Source organism: Monodelphis domestica, chromosome 4, assembly GCF_027887165.1.
Source record: "Monodelphis domestica isolate mMonDom1 chromosome 4, mMonDom1.pri, whole genome shotgun sequence".
Classification (NCBI taxonomy): Eukaryota; Metazoa; Chordata; class Mammalia; order Didelphimorphia; family Didelphidae; genus Monodelphis; species Monodelphis domestica.
The window spans coordinates 209,169,029-209,196,471 of NC_077230.1; the positions used below are offsets into that span (position 1 = coordinate 209,169,029).

Here is a 27,443-nt window from a genome sequence, read left to right on the forward strand (position 1 = left end):
CTGCTGTTTAGATTTAGAATTTTTTCTGTTGTGTGACTTTAGAGAAGTCGCTTAACTTTAAGCTGAGGTTTCCTCATCTTTAAAATGAGAATTGGATCCCTTTCACGAAAATATTTGAATTTTAAAAGGATATTCTTGAAGATTAAGAAAAACTTCTAGACTTAGGGTGAGGGGATGAAGCTATTATGGTCTGATAATAAACTTCAGCATTGGTGTTTGAGTTGGGTGGTCTGTTCTTTTAAGACCAGCTCCCAGAAAAGGGAACTACACTAGTATTAATGAATTAATTACTAATTACATGTAATGACAAATTTCCACATAAATTTTCTCAAGTTTTGTGTTTGAAGTTATCTCCCTCCTTTTCTTACCTTTCCTCTCCCAGTTCTGGTAGGTGATTCAGTCTGGGTTATACATGTATCATCATGCAAAACATTGCAATAACATTTATAAAGAAATATCTGTTAGAAAAGAGAGATCAGCCAGCACTCTCTTCCCAACTGTTTATCTTGGTTGCTGAAAACTCAAGAGTCTTGGAGACGGTGGCACCAAGGTGGGAGCTAGGTGACCTAGTGGATGGCTGTCTACTAGAGGTATTACTTGAGGTTCTGTCCTAGAACTTCTTCTCTTCCTCTGTACGATTTCACTGGGTGATCTCATCAGCTCTTATGGTTTTAATAACTTGTCTAGGCTGATGATTCTCATATCTACCTATCCTGCCCCAACCTCTCTGCTGACCTACGATCTTGAATCTTCAGGTGTCTTTTCCTAAATCCAGTAGACATCTTAAATGTGCCAGAACTTTTCCCTGCCTTCTGTTTTCCCTGTCACTGTAGGGGGCACCACTGTCCTCAGACTTGAAACCCTGGATTCATTTGGGTTTCTTCATTCTGTCTCTCATTCCTTCCCCTCCCCCATATCCAAGGTCCATCAATTTCACCTTTGCCATCCTAATATCCAAGGCCCATCTTTGTTTCATCTTTGCCACTCCAATATCCTAAGGTCCGTCAGTTTCACCTTTGCCACCCCAATGTCTGAGGCCCATCAATTTCACCTTTGCTACCTCAATATCCAAGGTCTATCAATTTCACCTTTGCTAAGTCTCTAGAATACATTACCTATTCTCCTCTGTCACTATACTTGATGCCACTTTGTTGATGCAGGTTCTCATCACCTGCTGGTGGGTTTATCCACTTCAAATCTCTCCCCACCCCAGTCTGTCCATTCAGCCACCAAAGTGATTTCCTTTAAGGGCAAGTCTGACCTCATCATACCACTTTCCCACCAATATAATGTAGTAGCTTCCTTTGACCTCTAGGATGAATATAAAATGCCCCATTTGGCATCCAAAGCCCTTCTTAGACTAGCCTCCTCCTACCTTTCCAGGCTTCATTCACCATACTCCCCAACACGTACTCAGAGCCAGTGACACTGACTTTTTGGTTGTTCCACAAGAACACTTTAATTTCTGGATATGGGACATTTTTTCTGGCTATTCCCTTGTCTGGAATGTTCTCCTTTCTCTGTTCCAACTCCTGATTTCCCTGGCTTCTTTTAAACCCCACCTTCTATAGGAAACCTATCCCAACTCCTCTTACTTCTAGTGCCTTCCCTCTGTTAATGATTTCCTATTATCTTGTGCATCACTTGCTTCATCTCTTTGTTTGACTGATGTCTTCCCCCTTAGCACATAAGCTTCTTGAAGTTAGGTCTATCTTGTGTGGGCCTCTTTTGGTATCCTCAGTGCTTGGTAGAGAGTAAATACTTATTAAATGTTGATTGATTAACATGATTGATAGAATCTAGATTTGGATTCAGGAAGACCTGACTTCAAATTCTCAGGAACTTACCAGCTTTGATCCTGGGCAAATCAGCCTCAGTTTCCTGATCTGTAAAATGAAGGATCTGGACTCCACAGTTTTTAAGGTACTTTCTATCCTTAAATATTTGATCCTGTGACCTCAGGATAATATGAGCAGTCTTACCTTGATGGCATGTCTTGCAGGAGGCTGCCATCTCCCCATGGACACCTCAAACATGCTTTTTTTCAAATAAAGGAGCATTCCCAGGGACTAGAAAGCTCAGCTATCCCCTTTGCTGGGTTGCTGATCTTTGCTGTTATGGTATTTATTATTTCCTAATGATGGTATGTTTCTGATATACCTCTCAGCAGGAATTGTATTACCCTTAAGTATCTTTCAAGGAATTTGGGCCGGTCTCTCCTCCTAGGCCAGCATCTGGGCTATCTTACCATTGTTCCAGGGAACACTTAGATAATTGACTGGGATGAGTAGAATTAAGATATGAGAATGTCACCCTGGCCCCGAGCCCCAGGGAATAAAGATCCCAGAGTCTGGTGGAGAAGTGATCATGTAAAGGCTGAGAAAGGGATGGAATGAGCCTCTGTGTGTCAGAGAAAGACTGTGATTTATGTGGAGGCCTGCTTTTGATTTTTAACCAGCTCTGTGCCCCCAGGGAAGACCTCTGACCCTGCTGAACTTCACTTTCCTCTTCCAGAAAAGGAGACATTCTTCCCACTGTATTAAAGCTGTATTTTGTTCTGGTCCCTTTACCCCTTTGTAGTCCCTTTTGTAAGTTTGTAAGTAGCCAGGATAAAGGGGAAGTGGCAGAAACAAGATTGAGGGGGAGAACCTAGAAGTCACCTACCTGCATATCAAAGGAGCATAATTTACAAATCCTGTTGTGTTTTGGCCAGAATTCACTTCCTGGTGGTAGCATGATGAATTGGCCAGCCATGAAGTTGTTGCTAGCAGAGCCCTGAGGTTTCATGATTTGTAAATCCCAGCAGATAGCTTAATGGCAATGATAATCTTGGGATGATGTAGACAGGCAATTAATGAACTAACCCCAGCGCAGTAAGGCACAGGTTATCGAACCCTATTAAAAAAAAAAACGAGCCTCTGCTGTCTTCTGAGGGCCCAGGCTGCTCCTGAGGCCAGTCCTTGGTAATGGGGACAAAGTGCCCTCCCCGGTCCTTCTCCCCAGCCCCCAGCCTCCCTTCCGGGCTTGTTTCTGCCTTCTGCGTCTTCTGCAGAGTGATCGAGGCCCCCCTTGTGGCTCTCAGAAGTCCACTGCCTTGGCCGGGGTCGTGCAGCCAGTCCAGCTGGATGACCTCTCATATTTTCCCAGCTCCCTGTCCATGCTGACATTATTCCACGTGCCATAGATTTGGAGACATTCAAAGATTGAAGCTGCCCCTGAGAATACTCACTAAGCACCAATTAAAAATGGGGTATCTGAGAAAGCTGACAAATCAGTTAGAGCTCCTTGAAGGCAGACTCTCCTTTGCCTCTAATATCCCTAGTGTGTTAGAACAGGTTAGAACTGGGTAGCTCAACAGCTAGAACTCTGGGCCTGGAGTTAGGAAGAAGGAGCTTAAATGTGGCTTCAGACACCAGCACGTGACTTAACTTCTGTTTGCCTTAATCCAGTGGAGAAAGACATGGCAAACCACTCCAGTATCTTTGCTAAGAAAACCCAGACCGCCTAGTCTGCTCAAGAATCGGATACGACTGAACCAGAGTGCTTGGCACGGATCAGGTGCTGATAAAGGTTTATCCACTGTCTGACTGAAAGGGATACGATGATCATAACCCCGATAGCGCTTATAGAAACATCTCCTACTCATTTTCATCTTGCTTGCATTTGTGATAAATCAGGCACACTGATTTTAAATGCAAACATTTGTAGGCAGTCTTTCGACTGACCCCGACATATCTTTTCCAGCACTCTGGGCCCTTTTTGCCTTTCTTGCTTCTTCCTTCCCCCGTCCCCATAGTGTTAGGTGGTGAAAATGGCATGTGGCTGGTAGTCACAGCTCCCTCATTGGTCATGTGAAAACTTAAACGCAGATTCATCATTTCTCCCTTTTATTCCACATTGATCATAGGTTGTGCTGGGGAAAGGCGTCGCCTCAGGGAAGAAGGACGTGCGAGTTCTGCTGCCTTTACCTGCTCTGGTCTGACTATACCCATAGTGTCACATTCAGTTTTGGGTGCAACAATTTAGGGACAATCTTGATATGCTACAGAGCATCCAAAGAAGGGAAGAAGGGCATACAGGCTGGAGAAGGAGCTTGAGGGTGTGCCGTTTGAAGACAGCTCGAAGGAACTGAGGGGCATTTAGAGAAGAGCAGAGGGAAGATTATTTAAAGGACCATCACATAGAAAAAGGATCAGACTTCTCATCACAACTCCCTTATTTTACAGATGTGGAAACCGAGGCCCAGAGAGGTGATTTATACAAGGTCACTCAGCTACTGAGTAGCAGAAGGATATGAACTCTAAATCCAGCCCTCTTTCTATCATGGCATATTTCCTCCCTTTCTGTTGCTGAATCCTGTGATTCTTTAAGTGAGAGACTTAATGTCTTGTTGAGAGTTGGCCTGTGCAAATTCATGTGGCTATTTTAGTTTGCAGTCTTATTTAATCCATGAGTTTTGCTCACTGATAGATTAAGATCTAGGCAGTAGTTACCATCATTTACTGGGGTCAGTGTATAGATAGGTTATGTTTTATTAATGATTATTACTATTAATTTAAATTTATTTATTTGTTACATTAAAATTCCCAGATATCTCTCTCCTACTCTCTCCTCTCCATGCTAGAGAAGGCATCATTTGACAAAAAGATAGCTGTATATGTAAAATTATGTCTTGTTTATTTCTATTCGTCAATTCTTTCTCTGGAAGTGGGCATACACTAGTCATTTTTCAAACAATATTTCTGTTGCCATGTATGATGTTTGCTTGTTTCTGTTTACTTTGTTCTTCATAATTTCAAGTAGGTCTTTCCATCTTTTTTAAAAATTAACCCACTCCGTCATTTCTTATAGCCTAATAATATTCCATCACAATCATATACCACAACTTGTTCAGCTGTTCTCCAGTTGATGGACATCTCAATTTTCTGGTTCTTTGCTGCCACAAAGAGAGCTTTTTAGAACATAGAAGTTCTTTTTATTTTTAGAATATATAAGTTCTTTTCCTTCTTACCTGATCACTTTAGGAAATAAACCTAGTAGTGGTATTGCTGGATCAAAAGTTTTATAACTCCGGGCATAATTCCAGATTATAGCACAGGTCATTGGTACTTAGCACTGAGTGCCATCCAAATCTTGTCCTTGACACTACTTTGCTCTGTGACCATGGGCAAGTCTATTAATTGCTTTTGGGTCTCAGTTTCCTCACCTGTAAAGAGGTTTGACTAGATTATCTCTAAAGGACCTTTTTTAGGTGTGAGATTCTTTGATTTTGGGTCACAATTTCTGTGACATCAAATTTAAAAGGTTAGAAAATCATAGGCGTATATTTTTAGAGCTGAAAAGGGTCCTTAGAAGTCAGGCTAGTCTGCTTCCTTTTTATAGATGAATAAACTGAGACGCAGAATGTTTAAGTGACTTACCTAGGTCCACTCAGCCAATAAGTGGCAGAGGCAGTATTTGGACCCAGATTCTCGGGTACCAAAATCTAACATTCTACCAAATATAACATCTTATGCCTTTTCTATCCTTGATTCTATTTAAACTACAGGTTTTTGACTTGGGGGGCTATGAACTTGTTTTTTCAAATATTGTGAATAAATTTCAATATAGTTGGATTCTCTTAATAATTGCATGTATTTTGTTTTAGGCATTTAAAAATAATAGTCTTAGAAAAAGATCTATAGGCATTGTCAATCTGCCAAAAGGGTCTATAACAGAGAAAGTTAAATACTCTTCATCAGAATCCACTTTGAAACTTTCTTTTTTTTTTTATCTAATGTAGGTTTCATAACTTTGAACTCTGATTCTCATCCTACTAGTCTAACATTCTTTAGACTATACCATATTGAAGTGCCTTTTTCTATCTTATTTTAACCTCTTATAGGTTTTTTAACCATGAATCTATTTAAACTATAGATTCTTGACCTGGGGTCTTTGAACTTGTCTTTTGAAATGTTTTGATAATTTCAATATATTTTCATATATTTCAAATAGTAGGATGTATTTGAAATGAAATTTGAATTTATTCATATAAATTTATTTAAAATAGGACTTTTCAGATATTTCCAAATATATTTCATGTATTTGAAATGAAATTTGAATTTATTCATATAAATTTATTTAAAATAGGACTTTTCAGATATTTCTAGATATATTTCATATATTCAATATAATTGCATTCTCTTAGTAATCCTATGTATTTTATTTTAGGCATTTAAAAACATTAGTCTGAGAAGAGGTCAATAGACTGTACCAGACTGTGAAAAGGGTCTGTGACCCAAAAAAAAGCTTAAGCACTTACCTTGATCTAAACCTTCTTTGAAACTTTCTATTTTTATGCCTGTAGTAGGTTTCATAACTTTGCTGTTCTCTGGGTTAAGTGCTACTTTTATGTTGTACTTGATTTTCTACTTGGATATTCCACCATCATTTTAAATCTAGTCTACCTTAAAACCAAATTGAACATCACCTTCCGCCCTGCTTCTCACGAGTAAGCTCCTTCTTCTTTTTCCCTTTGTAGCAAAGGCGCATTTATTTCCCCAGTTCCCTAGGCCTATTGCCTCGGAATCTTTGATTGTTCTTTTTCCATAGTTGGCTGATTCTGCCTCCTCCCTGCCAGCTCCTTAGTTCAAGGCTTAACATCTGACTCCTAGACTGGAAGCAATGTCCCCAAGCCACCTTTCAGAGTTCTGCCCTACTGCTTTCCAACATGAATTCTATGCTCTAGCCCTCTCCTCACATTCCATAAACATCCCTTTTTTTTTGGCCCTGGAATGCCCTTCTCGCCCCTCTTTGCCCATGGGTATCCTGCCCATCCTTCAACACCCAGCTCCCAACCCACTAACTTGCAGAGCTTTTCCCAGGCCATTCGAGCCCACGATGACCTCACCATCTTCTGAGCTCATGGGGCTCTCCACCTAGGCCATTTATTTGGCAATCAGTCATTGGATGGAGTAGGATGTTGAGGAACCACACACAGAGGCCCCTAATAAATATCTGTTGATTGATTAGATTCTCCTCTTGACCCAGGTTCAGTATTTAGAGCTGGAGGCTATGCTGCTTTTCTAGTAAAGAGTAATACTGTCTTCATTGTGGAAGGAGTCTCTCTGGATAAGAGAGGTTTTGCCCAATTTCTGTTGAGTTGGGCAAGATAGAACCATCTGTCATTACTTTAGCCTCTTTCCCTGTTATTTAGAAACCACTTTATAATTAGTGTTTTGCTTAGGTCAGTGATTTTCAGCCTTGTTTTCTATAGCATGCTCTAGGTATCTTCAGTGCTATCAAGGAGGGTTGTGAAATTCTTAAACTAAATTTTAATTTAATTTTGTAAAAGAAATGCCATGTAGAAATTCTAGGAGGAAGTGGGAGGAATGACTTTGACCTAAGTAAAAATGAATTGTTGAAAATGCGGAAAGGTCAGGGATCACTGAGATTCAGTTAAAGTATGGATTCAGGAAATAGAAACTCTTAAGGGCTAGGAGTTTCATTTTTGCCTTTGTATCTTTTGATAATACCCTGCATAATGCCTACAGTAGACACTTGATAAATGCTTAAATGCCTTTTGATTGATTTAGAGGGGATCTTAGGAATCATCTGATCTAACTCCCTCATTTTATAAATGTGGAAGTTGAGGTCCAGAGAGGTTTAAAAAAAAGTGGCTAATAGTTTTTGTATCTAGGTGGGACAGTAGATAGAATGCTAGGTCTGGAAGTCAGGAAGACTTGAGCTCAGTCCCTGAGCAAGTCACTTAAGCCTGTTTGCCTCAGTTTCCTCATCTTTAAAAAAAGCTGGAGAAGGAAATGGCAAACCAGTTCAGTATTTCTGCCAAGAAAACTCCAAATGGAGCCATGAAGAGTTAGATATGACTGAAAAACAACAAAAAAAGTTGTTGGAGAGGGAGAATGTGTTCAGTTTGAGTTCTCAGTGAATATCAGGTAAAGCTATCTACTAGGCAGATAGAAATACATGTCTTTTATCTATTTCATGGTTTTGCCTGGGGCTGGGCATGTAGCTGCCAATTTGTAGTGATAACATTGCTTTCTTAAACTTTTTTTCTCCCCCTAAAGTAGAAAGACATTCTGGAAAATTACTAGAGTTAAAACAAAAAAAGGAAAAAAAAGCCACATCAGGTTTGGTAAATTTCCCATTGATAAGGAGTCCTATATTAAGCACTTGACTTCATAGGCATTTTCTTGAAGATTTGGTGTGGTTTCATGCTTTCCTCTCATACTAATATTACTGGACAGTCATGAAAGGAGACTTGGTCCTCCATGCAAAGAGACTTATTTTTTATGGAAATCTTTTCCAAATCAGTAGAGCTCTACATCTGTATGTTACAGTGAGGTTAAAAATCAGCCGAGTTTTGCATTGTATTTTACACATGAGGAAATAGAGGCCCAGGAGATATAAAGTGATTTTTTTTCCCCTTGGAAGGTCACCCAGTTAGTGACAAAAATTGGGATTAGAACTCTAGTCTCCTTATTCCTGGTTCCTTTCCCTTCCCTTTGCCCTCCAATAACTCACATGCTCTTGTTGGCTTTGATTTTTGGCACAATTAATAAGCTTTTGGCAGCTGTGAACAGGGGCTTAAAGGGGGCATTATCGTAGGTCCCAGAAACAAACTTAATCAAGGTGTCAGTCCAGTTCAAGCCCTTTGCCAAGTCCTATTTGTTTGTGTTTGCTATTATGTTCTAGAGTTGGTGGTATTCTCATTCCTGGCTTTCAGGGTGACCTGTTAAGCTGCTTCCTAGCACCTGCCAGTGGAAAAAGTGGTTATATTTTTGACTTAAGTTTGGCCTTTGTTTCTCCATTTTGCCTCCTGAATTGTAGAAAATGCCTCCTTTGTCCCCTTAACCAATGAGATGATGAATGTAGTAGACTTCACTTTCTCTGTTGTTCTGCCTTCTCCCTTACCTACCTGAAGTTCTGTCTTACTTGGCAATAGCTTGTTCAGGGTGATCGTTTTATTAGTATATTCCATAGTCCTAGCAGATGTTGCACAGCTGGACAGCTGTTGATATGTCCAGTTGGGTTTATTTAAAGAAATAATCAGCAGAGTGCAGTTCCGTGCTACAGGCTACAAGTATGTTCATTTTAGGTGGTGAGATTATTTTTTAGGATTTGGTTTTGCTGATGGGTAGATGGGGTGGGAATAATGAAATATACTAGAGGAGAAAAAGAATGCTTTTTGGGGAAATTAACATTTGTCTGGAAGCCAAGCAGCTGGAAAGATCACACGAGGCATACTGCTCAAAATCCTGCATCCTCAGTTTTCTTCTACATCCTAGAGCACAGGTCTTGTTCTTCTTCTTTTTTTTGAAACCCTTACTTTCTATCTTAGAATCAATCAATACTAAGTATTGGTTCCAGCGATAAGGGCTAGACAATTGGCCAGAGTCACACAGCTAGGAAGTGTCTGTGGTCAGGTTTGAACCCATCTCCAGGCTGGCACTCTTATCACTGAGCGTTAGTGAGCCTTAATATCCTTACCTGCCAAACTGTAGTAGTTCCCTATTACCTCTAGGATCAACCAGACAATACTTTGTTTGACATTTATGCTCCTTTACACAATGCCCCCTTCCTACTTTTACTATAGTAGGTTTTTTTTTTTTGCTCCCCTCATACCACTCTGCCATCCGGTCCCCCTGACCTACTTGGCATTTCTTAGCGCCTCTGTGTCTTTCCCCCCCTTCTGGAATGTTCTTCCTCCTCCCCTCTTCTTCTTAGCTTCCCTGGTTTCCTTTAAGACGAGCTCAAATCCTGCCTTTTTGCAGGAGGCCTTTCCTGGCCCCTCCATCCGCTTAGGCCTCCCCTCTTCCTCTTAGGTGTACATTTTTCTGCATGACGATTCCCCCGTTAGACCGTGGGGCCTTGGGGGCTGGGGCCGTGTTTGAGTGATGTTTTATGGAGATAGATTCTGGGTGTTTGCAGAGACCTTAGAAGGCTTTCATCCGTCCTTTGCACGGGGAATCCTTTCTACACCATTCTCAGATGGTGCTTATCTCACCTGCTCCCCTAGGATATTGCCAGCAAGGGGGAGACGACTGTTTAACAAGGAAGTGTGTGCCCTTGTCAAACAGTTTTATTTTTTGAAAGTTATCTTCATATGTGTGTGTGTGTGGTATATGTTTTATATGTGTGTGTTTAGTCTGGATTTCCTGTGGCTGCGTTGATATCATGCAGATCAGGAACTACTCGCGAATCCGAGAGCTTAGAAAGTTGCCAGAGCCTTGTAGAAGTTAGTGACTTCCTCCATACACTTCCCTGTACTCTGTGCTCCTTTATTTCTTTCCCTCCCCTGCCTTTGTAATCCTTCCACCAAGGAAGATAGCTGCCCCTTGGTTTTATCTTACAATCAATGACGTCTCCATTCCTCAGCAATTCCTTATATGACATCCTTTGACCATCTCTCTCCCTCCTCTGGACTTCGTCAGTGTCACTCAAGGGGTGGCATCTCAGACGGAGCGCATTAATTATTTTAATTTTATTTTTCTAAACGCGTACCTTCTAGACAATACAAATTTTGGTTCCAAGGCAAAAGAGCAGTAAGGGCTGTATTAAGAAAATTAGGACTCCGGTCCATAGATTTTAATAGTTTATTAGAACGACTTGGATAGGAGATAGAGTAAAGGAGTCTAATCTCGTTCCCACGTGGATACTTCCAGCAGCAAGTATCCTTCACAGGATGCCAGGGACAAAGAGTGGGAACTTCCTTGTTCCCCCCTTTTTATCCTGCCTTACACGTCCTTGTTAAGTTCAAACTCACGCAGGGGATGTGACTCCAGAAGAGGGGGCAGGGTAAATGTCTTTCACCCAGGACTAGGCAATGGGAGTTAAGTAGTTAAGTGACTTGCCTGGGGTCATACAGCTAGGAAATATTTGAGGCCTTATTGAATCTAGGACCTCTAGACCTGTCTCTCAACCCACTGAGCCACCTGGCCGTTCCCTTAGAGCACATTTTAAAACAATTTCATTTTTTTAATTTTTAAAAATTTTCCATGGTTCCATGATTCATGTTTTCTCTTTCCCCTCAGCTCTCCCCCCTCCCAGAGTTGACAAGCAATTTCACTAGATTATACACATACATATTATCATAGTGTACAATATCCTTGATGGGGCCTGATTAACTCAACAGTTGGACTGTTTTCTCTTTTGACTGGACTCTCTATTTCTATTAAACGAGCCTAAAATGAAAATTATGTAGCATGACAGCTATCCCCTAGACTAGAGCCCTAATTTTGTAGCCAGGGTATTTGAAGCCCAGAGATATTAATTAGGTGGCTTGATGAAAGCAAAGCTAGAACTAGAATGCAGGACTCTGGAAGCTTTTGTCCATTAGGCCACAGGACATTTTCCACGTATTCTGAACTTTACTACATGTCTCTGATCGGCCTAGACACTAGCTGTGTGACCCCGGGCAAGTCACGTAACCCTGTTTGCCTCAGTTTCCTTACCTATAAAGTGAAGTGGAGGAGGGAGTGTAAATGACTCCCATTATCTTGGTCAAGAAAACTCCATGTAGGGTTCTAGAGTTAGTCATGATGCTACAGCCTTTCAGCAGATACATTATACTGTTTTTTCATGTTGATCCTGGTGGTCAGAGGAAACTCCCAAGCATTTTTCAAATGAGAAGTAAAGAACAAAGAGATTGAAGAAGTAGGAAAATTCTTTGGAGTGCTGGATCCTTTACAAATTTAATTATCACCCATGTTAAAACTTGGTGACTTCAATGCTGAGGACAAATGCTAGAAAATTTGGCTTGGGAACTGGAAATGAAAGTGATCAGAATGCAAACAAGCCTCTCAACTATCATGAATATTTACTTCAAGAAGAGAATTGGGAGGTAAAATGCCTGAGGAGCACTAAATAACATAAAAATAATGTGAAACCGAACCTATTTGAATGATGCCAAAATGACTTGTTACTGACCTGCCAGTCAATTCTGAATTTCCCATCATCTGCTGCCAGACTGTTCCATCCCATACGACAAACATTTATTAAGTGCGAAGCATGATGTTAGGCACTGAAATAGGAAGGAACGAAAAAGGAGTCCTGCCTTCAGAAATCTTACATCCCCTTATTAGAGCAAAAGATAAAAATTAACACCAAATTAGATGAATGAAAATAAGAATATAGGATCTACCATTAAGATAGATTTATTGACATGGTTAAAGAAACCATTTACTGACCCTGGATAAAGGGGAAATTGAGAAAAGTGACAGGCATCGTGATGGACTACATGATCATATAATATCTTATAGGAGGACTATCATTTTTGCTAAAGTGGGTTTAAACATTGAAAGATGATTCCTATAACTAGGAAGCGAAAGTAGCTCAGAAATTGCCAAGCCAATGCACATTGATATTCTTGCCAACCAGAGACATGTAGCAAAGTTTAGAATATTAACACATTTGTGATGTTTTACGGGGAGAATGGTGAAATGTTATGAGTAATTGCCTTGTAAAACATAAAGAAGTGGTGAAATTAAAAAAGAAAGCTTGGCATGAGCCCAATTCAGATCATCCTGAGAGCATTTAAAGATGAAATTGGAAGAATAACAAATGGACAAAAAACCAGGAAGGATCTGCCAGTATTTCTCCTCTATACTATCTTCCCCCCCCCCCTCCCCCATCAGTAATGGTAGAGCAATCACAGTTGGATGGTATCACAGCCCTTGGGGGTATAGCATAATGAACTGTTAATGCTACTACTGAAGAAACACAAAAGACTAGATAAGTATACCCAGAAGAGGTCCTTTTGGGAGAGGTCAAAGGATTGATTTTCATAATATCTGAAAAGAGAAGATAATGAATACTTGGGGAAAAAAATGGACAGTATTACTACCAAAAAATGATTAAAATGTCAACTACAAATTCCTGTTGTGCTCTATTAAATTCTAAAAATAATTTATAATAGTTTATACATATGAGAGGATAGCCTTGGCTTTTTAAAATTGATTTTTCAGGAGCAAATCACACATCTTTGTAGTCACACAGTCAACTCAAAAGAATAGAGAACACAAGCTCCTGTCATGCTTATTTGTTAACTATTAAAAAAAAAAAACCCTTTAATTAGAGCAAAATTCTAAAACTCTCCTCCAACAAGATATCTTCCATGCATTTATTAAAATCATATTAAGATTCCTTGGTAGCATGTTTATAGACAATTAATAGAGTGTTCTTTCGTTGTTTCAAGCATGTGTGACTTTTCGTGATCCCTTTTGGGATTTTCTTAGCAAAGATACTGAATGGTTTATCATTTCCTTCTCCAGCTCATTTTAGAGATGAGGAAACTGAGGCAAACAGGGTAATGTGACTTGCTTAGGGTCATTCATTTTAGGGTCACTCAGTCCAAAGCCTGGTTTGAGTTGATTCCAGTCCCAGGGCCCCACCCACCATGCCCTCTAGGTGCCCAACTAATAGAAACTGGTAAAAATAGAAAGGGTTTTGATAGGTGGTGAGATTAGAGTTCTTAAAAGGTATATATTCCTTTTCTCAGCAAGTGAGAATTATTTAGTATTTCTGTAGCATTTTTGACTTTACAAGTATTTTCTGAGGTTTACAATTATCTTGGATGGTAAATACTCTTAAGTTTCATTATCCCCCATTTTATAGTGAGAAAACTGAGGTTCTGAGCAATTTAGTGACTATGCCTTTCGTCACCCAGCTAGTAAGAGTCAGAGGGTGGGATTTTTACCCAGTCTTCCTGAAAGGCCATCCCTTACGCCATGAGGCCATTTCGAAGAACATTCTGGATAGATATTTTACATCGGGTAGGTTAAGAGGGAACATTGTTGATAAGATTTTTATCTTTTCCCATCAGGTCAGGCTGCCTGGGTTAAAAATCTCAAAATACACCTGCCCGTTTCACACTTCTTTCTCCCTTGCACCTCCCAGAAGGATTTAGTTAGGTAGGGTAAAAGCAGTACTATTTTGTAGCTTTTAGATCAATTTCTTGCTTTTACTTAATTAGTATGCAGCAAAACAAGGTTTACAGATCATAAAATAATGTGGCTGATAAATTTTCTTATAACATTTTATTATAACATTAAACTGTTTCAGGTAAGCTCAGATATCCAGTTTGTGGTTTTAATGGGAATTTCATTTTTAATGGGAATGATCACCAGATTTGAGATTTAGCACTGTATTAAAAAAAGCAGAAAAAAGATTTGGCTACAGTTTAGCCAGTATAGTCTAATTTTGGCTCATGGTTCAAGATTGTTCAAACCATAGCCTTAGTTAAAAATAACTCTCTTAGATGTTAGCAGTTTCTCTAGAGCCCAGGGCTAGAGTCATATTGGAGAGAGTTTGTTTTCTATTCAAAATGTCATTCCATATGAAATTGAAGTGGTGTGAGTTGATCCTTTTAAAGATTCATAGGAGGCCTTTAAGCAAAGGTAACATAGCAATGTAGAAAGGGTCTGGATTTGGACTTAGAAAGACCCAAGTTTGAATCCTGCTTCAAACATTTATTGGGATGTCCTGATCCTAGGGAAGTTAATTTAATCCTTCTAAACTCTCAGTTTCCTAATCCATGAAATGAGGAGGTTGGATCCAGTGACATCTAGGATCCCTTTCAGATCTAAATCAATAATTACCTCGTTGACTATTACAGGGAAGATTATTTCCCAAGAGTTAATTTGCATTCAATGACCTGGGGTGTTCCTTGCAATTTTGTGATTTTATGATTCTGTGACTTGTGCCTTATTCATATTTTTGAATAATTATAGCTTGTCAGATAGGAATGAAGGTATTTTGACTGCTTTTTTTGTTCCCTAGATCTCTAATTTTGTTCTTTTGTAACCATACTGTATTGTACAATGATCTGTGTATACAACAGAGCCATTCTGGCTTCAGTGTTGAGTAGGTCAGTGACCTCTGCGTGGATGCTCGCTTCCAGGGGGTGACCTTGTATGCCATCAGGAGGTTCTCTTCTTTTTCAGCGTTCTTGTTCATGCCCCCCTCTCATAAATCCTCCATAGAAGATTTTCCAAAGCATAGTAACTGTAACATATGTAAAGCACTTGGAAAACCTTAATGCGCATTATTATAATATTGGAATATATATTATAACTGTATATATTACATACACATATACACATAATATACGTATACACAAATGTATTATAAATGTATATATTACATACATAAGTATACAAATATAGAACATATTACAAATGTATATATAATAGTATTATAAATGGGCATCATTCTTTCCCTATGTTATGCCTTGCTTTTGCTACATGACTGGTTCACCTTCTGTTCATAAAAGATGCACATTTCCTGGATGATACCAGAAGTTACCTGGAGCCTGTGCCTACTTTTCCATCTTTATATGACTTAAAAATGAGAATCAGGTAAATGCATATTAGAACATCCTTGATGAAGATATTAAGAGGGAACAGGCCTGCTTTCGCAAATGATGTTATACAGTTGAATACTTCAGAGTCATACTTTCAGCTTGAAGGGGCGAGAATGCAAGGCTCTTCTTGGACTTATTTTTTGTGGACTTTCAAATGAAAGACATTTGGTTCTATAGAGTAAAGCACTCGCTTCAGAGAACTCCTTGATTCTCTATCTTTTTCAGTTCTTGGGACTCCTTTGATGGTTGGGTAAAGCCTCTAGCTTCCTATTTAGAACAGAATTTTTAAATAATTGAAGGGAAATTCAGTGACAGGCTTAAGAAAATGAGGATATAATTTATTTTCCCCATCCAAGTTCACAGATCCATTGAAATCTGTCCAGGGAGGTCTGTAGACCTCAGATGAACAATTCCTGGCTTTTCATTCAATAAGGGATGTTCTATCCAGTTCCCTGAGTCATGTAATGACAGAGATGTTGTTCAGTCAGCCATGTTGACTCTTTTTGACACTGTGGACCATAGCTATCTGTGGGGTTTTCTTGGCAAGGATACTAGAGTGGTTTGCCATTTTCTTCTCCAAAGGATCTTTTTGTCAAACAATTAGAAGTTAAGTGACTTGTCTAGGGCCATGCAGCTAGGAAGTGTCTGAGTATGGGTCTAAACAAAGATCTTCCTGACTCCAAGGCCAGTCAACTTAGTGAAATTTCTGATAAAACAGGGAGATACTTACCAAATGTGTTTGCTACTGTCAGAGAGAATATACAGCACAGACTCCAAATGCATGAGGAATTCCTTGTAGATTGGAAAGTCCTCAAGGATCTCTATGCACTGTGTATTAACTTGGAAAACATCAACATTATCTATGTTTAATTGTATTTTTATTTAATTTGCTAAATATTTCTAATATTTATTTTTATATTATATTGGCATATAATATATTGATACTTAATGTATCAATGAACGGGACTCAGAGGAATAGGTAGGAAGTGGGCTAGATTGCTTTTGGGGAATGGCACTGTTAATGAACTCTGATGCTTTCCAGAAATAGGTAAATAGGTACCTACCATTTTAGAATCGTAGGGCTTTTTTTTTTTTTGCCATCTATAGCTCCCCATTAAAGAAAACAACAGTTTCTGAATTAAAAGTAGATAACCTAAAGGGCAGTGAAGATGCAGATGCACATAGTAGAAAGGTGTAGGCTGAAAGTTTGTTATTAACAAAGAATTGTTGCATAAGAGCAGTATAAAAGATGATCAGAGGAAGATAGTCTAGAAAAGGAGGCTGCCATCATCTATTGCTTGTCTTCTGAGGAGATGAAGGAGGGGTGAGAGAGAGGGAGAGACTTTGGAACTCAAAGATTTTAAAAACAGATGATAAAATTTATTTACATGTAATTCATAATTATTTAAAAAATGAAAAATATATATTTAAAAATACATCCTTTTCCCATTATACTTCATAAAGTACCTTGTTTCTTAGAGAGTCTTTAATGTACTTACATAATATGGATTATCAGTGTATATGATATTGTCCTAGCCCCACTAGATAGTAAACTCCTAATTCCATGTATTATCTAAATTTTATATATCTTTCAAGGTATGTAGCTCAGTAACCTTTACTGACTAGGTCCTGACTAAATTACAAAATTTGTGTATTAATTCTATATTTACATATACTTAGGTTTGAGATTATGTAATGAAGTGATGAAGATGTCCAAATACTTTGATCCTAAGATATTATTGCTAGGCAGTATACCCCTAGTAAATAAAAGGAAAAAGAAAATTCCCATGTACACCCAAATATATTTAGCAGCAACTTTTGGTATTGCAAAGAACTGGAAACAAAATAGATGGTTGTCTTGGGGAAGGATTAAACAAATTCTGGTACATGAATATGCTGGAATATTGTGCTCTAAGAAATGGTGATTATATGAATAGTGAGAAACATAAGAGTTTTGTGAACAGATGCAAAGTGAAATAAGTGGAACTGGAAAAACAGTATATAAGAGATGACTAACAATGGAAGGAAGAAGAAAAACAAAATAATTCTTTGAAATTGTAATGACTAAGCTTTGTCCCAAAGAAAAAAATATCAAAATGTCCCCTTTTCTTTTTAGAGGTAGGAAATAGGATCCTGTGTACAGAATGCTGCATAGAATAAAGTCAATAATTTTTTTTTCCTTGGTGAGGGTGGGGTTCACTTTTTATGTTCTTTGTTATAAGGGATAGATTTCTGGGAGGGGAACTTTCTACTTATCTATATATTCTGTCTATATGTTGTCCTCCCTCTCTCCCTTTCTTCTCTGTAGGTCAGAAAGTTTGTCATTTATCATCTCTGTGTTTCCAATCATTCAACCAATCAACAAGCATTTGTTAACTATTGGCCATGTGTGAAGCTTTAAAATCTTTGTCCGTTTGAATTGATTGTTGTTCAGCAAAATCTTTATAAGAAATGTGAAATTGTCTTCCAAGGGAAGTTTATTTCCAGTGACTGTTTAAGAGAAACAGATACTTTTAGGGTGGAATTTAAATATAGTTTTAATAGTTACTTTTTTTAAAACCTTTTTTAAGAGCCACATTATATAGAGACCTACATTCTTGATTTTCGTTGTGGGTTAAAAGTGTATTTTGGTTCATTCTTAAGTATCTTGGGCATCCATTGCTATGCATTTAGGTAGCATAATATAGTTAAATTTTTTTCTTTGGAAGTTATTATAAGCTTAATTTTTTTAAAATTTTGAATTCCATATTTTCTCCTTCCTTCCCACCCTCCCTTCCTGACTCCTTCCTGTTGCTCTTCTTTCCCTGAGATAGTAAGTGATATGATACCGAACATAAATATACTCTGGAAAGACCACCTAGATTACTCATTTTTAGTGATATGGTAATCATATTTACCTCTTCCTCTCATCTCCCAGGCTCTAACCTGGCTTCTTCACCTCTGACTTGGCTTCATCTCCATATCTGATTAGTCACTAAATGTTTTAAGATATTATCTTATATCATCTCTTATAATCATCCTTTCCTTTTTATTATCCTGGTTCAAGTCCTCAGTTTGTCTCTTTATTATTAGAACAAAGTTGTCAGTCTCCCTTCTCTGAATTCATGACATTTATTTTTTGTTGTTATGTTTTCCAATTAATAATGGTTTTTGCTTTGTGATAATTTAGGATACTAGAAGTCTAGATTAGAGCTGAAATGGACCCAGAGGATTATCTACATTTTACAAATGAGAAAATTAAGGCCCAGAAAGTTTGAATGACTTCCCTAAGGCCACACAGTAAGTGGCAGACCCACATTTTGCATTCGAAATCCTGTGTTCTTACTACTCTACCATATCAACTTTCTCTCATTTGACTCTTATTGCTACTTCACTTTGGATGCAAATATCTTTATTTCTCCAAATAATTTTTAAGTTTGATGAGTTCAGTGAAGTACACCCTTCTGTGTGTCTCCCATTCCACTTTGGATGTTTTATTACAAAAGGTGTTTGTTCATTTTGGGATGGGTTGAGGAGTCAGAATGAGAACTATCCTGGGTGGAGGTGCATTTTTAAAAACTGAAAATATATAAGAGCCAGTTCTGTTGAAAATGTCATGCCATTTGTTTTTTTCCAATGGTTCCCTTCTTATCTATTTGCAAAATATTTGTTGTTCTTTGTGGATCCCTTTCGAAACCAATGTTTTCCCCTCCCCTTTATGTGAATGATTAAATGCCAGCAGCATAAGGGAAGTTCTAGAAAGAAAACATGGAGGGGAAAAGCAGTAGGTAAGTGGATCTAGTCTCCAAAGTTAGTGGGAACTTGTTCAATTATTTTATGCATCTTTTAAATATATTTGTGTGATTAAAAAAAAGATAGTGTAGAGTAAGTGCTGTGACTTCTTTGATATTGGACTCACTTGGGCCATAGAACAAACAAATTTTCAAATTAAATAGTTTGTTTTTACATGTGATCTAAAGTTTGAATTTTTATGTTCTTTGATTTGGATCCTTGCTTTTGATGGGACCCTAAATGTCATTCTTTTAAAGGATGTGCATGATAAATTGTCTGTGGAAAGGGAAGTGAATGTTTTTATCTTCTTTATCAATACTGTAAAGTTGGGCACAGAATGTTTTCTTTCTCCTCAGGTAGGAGCTTCCCTTGGGAAAAATGCTTTGACACATGGCCCATACTAGCTTTTTTTGTTGGGCTCAGGGCTGTGTGCTTCCAGCTGATCCACCTGAAAGATTGGATTGTTCACATTGAGCTGAAAGGTTGAATCAACCTGAAAGGTTGCATTGACCAGAATTCCGGTGGGTTTGAAAGGAGGGGAGTTGAGGTGGTTATTTTGTAGGGGGGGGGGGAGATAGAGAGAGAGAGAGAGAGAGAGAGAGAGAGAGAGAGAGAGAGAGTTGGAATTGGTAATGAAAATGGTGGCATCCCCTGGGTCTTGCATAATGATTCTCTGGTGGCTGGCAAAATATCACTCGAGATTGAAATAGATAAATGTGTGTATGTAAAGTTCACTTTCAAGGTAGATGGAAGCTGTGTAAATTTAGAGAGCTGAGTAAGCCTAGGATAGAAGTGACAGATGGGAGGAAAACATTTAAAAGAACTTTTTTCAGTGGATAATTGTCTTCTTGTGGCTTGAGAATGGTGCTGATTTTTTAAAGAAAAAAATTTTTCTTTGGAATCCTTACCTTCTGTTTTAGAATCAACACTAAGTATTGGTTCCAAGGCAGAAGAGGGGGGGTAAGGGCTACGCAATTGCGGTTAAATGACTTGGCCAGGGACACACAGCTAGGAAGTGTCTGAGGCCATATTTGAAACTAGGACTTTCTGACTTCTGAGCTGGTTCTCTATTCATTAAGACCCTTGGCTGCCCTTTTTGTGTTGATTTTTTTTTAAACCCTTACATTCCGTCCTGGAGTCAATACTGTGTATTGGCTCCAAGGCAGAAGAGTGGTAAGGGCTAGGCAAGGGGGGTAGAGTGACTTGTCCAGGGTCACAAAGCTAGGACGTGTCTGAGGCCAGATTTGAACCTAGGACCTCCATCTCTAGGTCTGGCTCTCAATCCACTGAGCTACTCAGCTGCCCCCGCTCTCCTCATATTCTTAATGGAAAAGGTAACAGAACTTTGTACAAACCAGATATATCCAGCATTCACTGATGATAACCAGTGGAGAGTTACTTTAAGCATTAACTGAAACTGGGAAAGTTTTCTGGAGATTTAACTGGAATTTGAAGGAGGCCAGGGAAGCCATGGATGAAATGAGGACCTAGAGAATTCCAGCTATGGGGGGACATGTTTGTTGGCTGACTTATATAAACTTACCTTCACCAAAATGTGTATTTCCTGATCTCATGATGGGATTTATATTGAAAAGTAAAAGAAAGAGCAGGTGAAGCCACAACAGATTATATTTAAAGCCTTTCCAAACTCCAGTCCATGGTAACCCTACAGGTATACAGAAAATAAACAAAATCCACACTTTTTTTTTTCCTTCTCTACAATTTTTGTTGCTTGCCTTTAGGCAGTAACTGGAAAGTGAATAATTTATTTGTTGGATGTTTTAAAGCACAATGCTGAATTTTTAAAACCTTAGTTGCATGGAGATGAAGTTAATTAAATTCTTGAATGTTTGGCCAAGTGGATTCATGGGGACTTTACTATGTTACATGTTAGTCTGATTTTAAAATTTCATATATTGCTAACATGCAAATCTCAAAGGGAATTGAAATGTTCCGAGTAACTCACCCACAGAATAACTAACCAAGGAAGCTGACTGTTTGCTGACCTAGATTTGAATCTTGTGACAACATTTTTGCAGTTTAATTTCATGTGTATTGGGTTAAAAAAAAATCCTTACCTTCTATCCTAGAATTAATACTAAAAGTATGGTTCCAAGGCAGAAGAGCAGGAAGGGTTAGGTAAAATGGATTTTTGTCTTGTCCAGGGTCACCCAGCTAGGAAGTGTGGGAATCAAGATTTGAACCCAGGACCTTTTGTTTCCAGACCTGATGCTCTATCCACTGTTACATAGCTGACGCATGTGTATTGATTGGTTCTTTATTATAAAAAGGAATTCTCTTATCTTTGAGCTGTATAGTGATTAACCAGCCCACAGTGACAGGAAGTAGGAACCAGGGAGCCCCCTGCTGGGCCAGTGTGAGTTGGGTGGTCTCCTAGTTGCTGACAGTTGCTGTCAGTTGCTGACAGTTAGGGCTGGCAGTTTTGGGGAAGTTGGCTGCTGGGCATGAGTTGGTTGTTGGGGGTTGGTTGCTGGTGGTGTGAATTAGTGATTGGTTGGTGGTTGGCCTTTAGTTGCTGGAATATAAAGGTGCGCCTGAGCTTACTGAGAGGGCTTTTGGCTTTTACCTTTAGAGAGCTTTTTGCCTTTTGGGTTTTTTGGCTTTTGGTTTGGGCTATTAGGTTTTTTCCCCCTTCCTTGACTTTTTTTGGGTTGGAAGGTGGCTGGTCTTCCATTGACAGACCTAATTGGGGTTGGATTAAACACTGATTAGGTTGGTTTTGATTGGGTTGGAACTTTGTGGGGTGGTTGTTATTGGCAGCAGTTATAGGCAATTATAGGTAAATATAGTTTTAGATGGTAATTATAGGCAGTTATACATAGTTACAGGATAACTAGTATAGACATTTGGAAATTTCTTTCTCTACCTCTTTTCTATATTTCCCTTCTTTTCTATATTCATTTTACTATATTCTTTTGTTATCCTTATTTTAATTAAAATAAATTGTTAATTGTTAAAAGCTGCTAGAAGTTTTCTTTTCTCTGGCTTAAAGGGATAATATTAATTTACAACTACTATATTCTCATTAAAACTTAAATTATTAAAAGCTGCTCTCTTATTTTGTCAAAACCTCAATTTTAACCCTTATATTATAAAGATGATAGTGGTAATCCACAATCAATAGGATGTCTCTTGTATACATTTTTAGTACTGACAAATTTTCATTGGTCATTCAAAATTGTTGCATTGAGCCTTGTGATGTGTTAGGTGAATTTCTGATACAGCTGGATGTGATGAAATCACAAATTTTCAATGACTTTTCCTCAGTACAAAGCTAACTGGAGAGTGCAAAAATTGAGATTACAGTTGTATCTACTTTGTGTGCCTAGGAAGCTTCTCTTCCTCCTCTCCCCATCCCCTTTAATAAATTATGAGCTTCTTGAAGGCCAGGACTTTGGGCCAATTGTGTTTTTGTTGTAGCCCCAGGACCAAGTAGTGACTCACTAAATGCTGATTGAATGAATGAAAGAATAAATGAATGATGTGGGTCTCCTTAGCATCAGCCAAGCAAATGAACATTTATGCAGTTCTTTACATTAATTAATGTAGCAGAAGGTAGTTACTATCTATATGACCCTGGGCAAGTCACTTAACCCTGTTTGCCTTGGTTTCCTCAGGAAATGGCAAACCACTCCAGTATTTTTGCCAAGAAAATCCCAATTGGGTCCACGTAGAGCTGGATAGGACTGAAAATGACTGAACAACAAATTGCATTATTTGTCTCCTTTTGCTCTATGACAACCCATCAGGCAGGTGCTGTTATTAACCCTAGAGGAAACTGAGGTTGAGGGAGAGTGAGTGATTTGCCAAGGGTTACACCATGGGCTACATCTTTCTGACTTAACTATCATCATTTTCATTAACTCAATTCCTGATACCTTTAAAGAACTATTTGAATGCAGAGTACAAATAAGAATTAGAAATGGTTGGAATGGCCAATTCTGGTTCTGTGCTCTTGTTTTTATTTCCATTTAGCCTGATCACTCTTTGAATCGAATGTCTTTTCTGACTGGGGATAAGATCTCAGTAGTGTCTTAATGGTATGGGGAAGGTTCTGGGCATTGCTGCAAATTTATTTTAGCTTTTTAATGACTTAATTGGTCTACACAAGACTTACTCCACTGCCTTAGCACTGTATGAGATCGTCCTAGGGTTCTATAAGACCATAACAGAGAAAGAAGGTTATAGGTGCTTCCAGGCCTTTTTTAATGACTTCCATGGATGAATGGAAGGTTGGACTGTTGATCCGAGCCAGCTTAGCTGGGTTCAGGGATGTTTTTTGCCCAAAGGTTGTCCACCTGTTGATTGGATGAGGGAATGGCGAGCTTCTTAATTTAGGAATTGATTCTAAGGTGGAAGGTAAGGGCTTAAAAATAAATAAATGAATAAACAAATAAATAAATCTGGCCTCAGATTTATTTAAATAAAACGAATGAATTTATATATGCTATGATAGGTGTTAGAGACAATATGCATGCAGAGAAGTTACTACAAAATATGTATACCAGGTAATAACTTGTCTGGGATGGGGGGAGTCAGGCAATGCATTTTCTAGGAAGATAATCCCTGAGCTCAACAAGGCAAGGAGCTTGGCATCCTCAGATGCAAAGATGAGGAGAACAGCATGTAAGAGGAAGGTGGCCACAGAGATCTACAGCAAGAAGAAGTGAAAGGGTGTGAAACCAGTTTTGTTGAATTTATTAACTAACAGCCATTATATATTAGACTTCACATGCTTGCTTTCACGTGGAAACATGCTTTGGCAATTTAATTGGCATTGGGTCAGTTCCATTAGAGAGATTTTGACTCTCACTCAGGGGTTGCAGGGTCATGAGTGCCAATTCAAATAAATTCATTTTCTTGGAATTTTTTAATTTACTGTGACCTGGTAGAACCGAATTTGTGTGTTCCAGATAAGAACAGTGTTCTAGCATTAGGCCACCTTGTCCTGCAGGAACTGGAGTTTTCTCAGACATTATCTCATCACTCCTTGGAACGTTCCAGTGAGTTAAAAAGGAATAAAATGCCCCTGTGTATGAACCCCGTATAGTAAGATGACTTGATTGGTTAGACACCCACTGAGGCGAGTTCAAAGTAAGTGGACCCCTTACTGGGAACGAGTCACATCCAGATGCACCCGTGCCTGCCTCCAATTCTATTTTCTTCAAGGTGGCCCAAACCACAGGGACGCTCAGACCGGAGTCACTGATAGGGACCAGGCTTGCCGGGGGTTTCAGACATGGGCCTGAGATTTAGCAGATCCTCCCTGGGAACATCTCAGCCCTGTGCAGTCAGCAGCAGCACCACCACCACTGCTATCCTCATCATCAGTCACCTCTTTATAGCCCATAAGACATTGCAAAAGCACCGTCCCCAGACTGGCTCTGCCAGGTCAAGTTGGGCTGTCATTCTTCCTGCTGATGGGCTCAGCCAGTTCAACGTTACTGAGAAGTCCCATAACTAGCAAGTTTTGGAGGTGGGAGTGGGCGGATCATGGTTTCTAGCGCCCCAGAAGGGACCTTGGAGACCATCTAGCACCACCTGCCCATTTTACAGAGCAGAAACCCGGGGCCCAGAGACATTGTGCCTCTTGCTTATGGCTGTAAATGTAGAAGGAGACGGAGCCAGGATTCAACGCCAGGTCCCCTCTGACCACCGTGCTGGGGCCCATCTCCTGAATCCAAAGCTGCTTCCAGTGTCTGCAGAGATGCTTGTTAGGCCATTCCTCGTAGAGCCTTTTGGAAAATGATGGCAGGTGCATTTCCTCAGGGTTAGGAGATTCTCATCTGTTCTGTGTTACGGGAGTGCCGGTATCTTTTGCCCTCTTAATAGCAGAAGAGGAAGAAGTTGCATTGACCCGGTGTCTCTTGAGTGAAAACTTTGTGGTGACTAGCCTACCATTTTGGGTGTTCACACAACAAATGAAATTTGGTCAGATTTTTGGTTTGGTACAGACTTCCTCATTGCTCTTGTTCAGTCATTTCAGTCGTGTCCGACTCTGACTTCTTTTGGAATTTTCTTGGCAAAGATAATGCGGGGATTTTGCCATTTCCTTCTCTGGTTCATTTTACAAATGAGGAAACTGAGGCAAACAGGGTTAAGGGACTTTTCCAAGGCCACACAGCTACGTGTTAGGACAGATTTGAAGTCTAGAAGAGGAGTCTTCCTGACTCTAGGCTTGGCATTATTTCCACTCTGCCACCTAGCTGCCCCCAGGACAGACTAAGTCAAACATTACTTTCCTGCTTAGGAATTACTGTGTATCATAGTTATATGTGTGTGCGTTTGTGTTCTAGATGGAAGATGATAATCCCTGGTATGGCACTTAGTGCTTTACAAAGCATATTCACAGCATTTGATGATCATCCTCGGGCATCTGTTATGAGCTCTGTTTGACACATGAGGAAACCGAGGCTTAAAGGAATAACTGACTTGCTCAGGGTCACACAGCGAGAAATGGGTAGATCTGGGAGTGATTCCAAATGCATTGCTCTTTTCCACCATGCCTTGCTGCTGCTTTAGGCCCCTTCTCAGTCCGTGATCTTAAAGATGGAGCCCAAGAGACGCTAAATGACATTAATGATTCCAAATGGTTACCCCCTCCTGTTACACAACCCAGAACCCTGCTGGTTATTATAGAAATAGTCATGGTAGCTAACTCCTACAGTGATCTTGTTTTATCACTCAGAAACTCTCAAATTAGCTTATTTCTAATACGCTCACTGTGTGAGCTTTTTATTTATTTAGAGAAATCTGTGTTATCTGGCATCTTGCCGACTGGAAAGTTTTTAGAAGCAGATGTCCAGATCTTCTGTAATTGCTTGGAGCTGAGGGCATCCCAACATCTCACGGGCAGATTTTTTGGCGTTTGGTGGGATTAGTCTTTTTCTATATTTCACATATTTGACCCTTGACTCAACTCCCTCCCCTCCCTACCTTCTTGACAGTACTCCTTCCTCATTTTTTTGTGTGTTTTTCTTTATGTGCTGTCTTCCCCAATAGGAATAAACTCCTTGAGGATATTATTTTTGTTTATATTTGTATCCCCAACATTTTAGCACAGTTCCTGGCATATAATAAGCACTTAATACATGCTTTTTCAATTTGTTGAATTGTGGTGCTGGAGAAGACTTTTGAAGTCTTTAGGAGGTCAAATCAGTCAATACTTAAAAGAAATTAATTCAGATTATTCACTAGGAGGTGAATTCTGAAATATGCAGCTTCAAATAACTAAGGCTGAAGCTTCCATACTTTGGCCACATAACAAGTGTTAAGACAGGACTCATTAGACAAAACCTTGATGTTGGAAAAGGTTGAAGATAGAAGGAAATGGAAGAGGAGGACATGGAGTGTCATGATAGCATCAAACACAAACTTGGACCATCTGGGAGAGAGATTGTGGAGGACAGAAAAAAGACAGTTGGATGCGATTGAACAAATAAACAGCAACAACAAAAAATGTTTAGGGCAGAAATCATTTAATCCAATTTTTGTGTATTCATTATTGTCCTTTAGATAATCTGTCCTTCATTCTCCAGGTGGACCCTAGCTTTGTTCTGGAGGTCTTAGGAGGAAGCTCTGGGGGAAAGCAGATGTCACTCTCAGCAACATGTGGTCCAGGAGCTTGTAGCTAATGGGAATTTTGATGAATGGATCCTCTATTTCCCAGAGTGCCAAATAACAGCACTTTTTTACATGTTTATCTTGCCTTCATTTGTTTCTAATCTTTACTCCTGTATGTATTCTCTATTCATATCTGTTATGCTTTCTTCATTGCCACTTTTCTTTGTATCCCTGTGTGTACTCTGAAGCTTTAACATTGGGAATTATATCAAAACATTAGAGCTGTCAACAAGTTGGCTCCGGTACCCCACAGAGCATTTATTGTAGAGTGCTTTCCAGGGAAAGTCCTCCAATGGATTTGTGTTCTTATCAGCATGATTATTCCCTTCAGCAATGCCAATCCTGGCCCATCTTTTGCATATGTGCATTTCCCTTAATGTTATTGTTCTTCTATATAATTCCTATTTGTGGTGTGTTGCAGCCCCCAACATATCCAACATGTAGCAAATCTGTGGCCTTTTGGCCATCCCATTATGACTTTGAAAATTCTCTAAAATATACAGAATAATATATAAAATAATACTTAGCTGTTTATGGACCTGCGATCTCAATGGTGAGGAAACTATGTCCAGAGAAGCAGGCTTAACCTTTCCGTGTCTATTTATCTTGAGCAGCTGTTGTCCATATTCCCATATAACTTTGCCGTGAGGTCCTCCCAGTGGTATGA

General features: G+C 39.2%; 1 protein-coding gene across 5 annotated transcripts in view; it reads left to right on the plus strand.

Moving 5' to 3' along the window:
• Nucleotides 1–27,443, plus strand: part of MYO1B (myosin IB) — a 216,202-nt gene that overhangs the window by 6,844 nt on the left and 181,915 nt on the right. The window contains exon 1 of one of the 5 annotated variants that reach the window (XM_007494535.3): nt 19,053–19,128. The exons of the other annotated variants lie outside the window; for them this stretch is intronic. The gene's annotated coding sequence lies outside the window, so the exon portion shown is untranslated. Of the gene's footprint in view, nt 1–19,052; nt 19,129–27,443 lie in introns of those variants that run through there. 5 annotated transcript variants of the gene reach the window in all.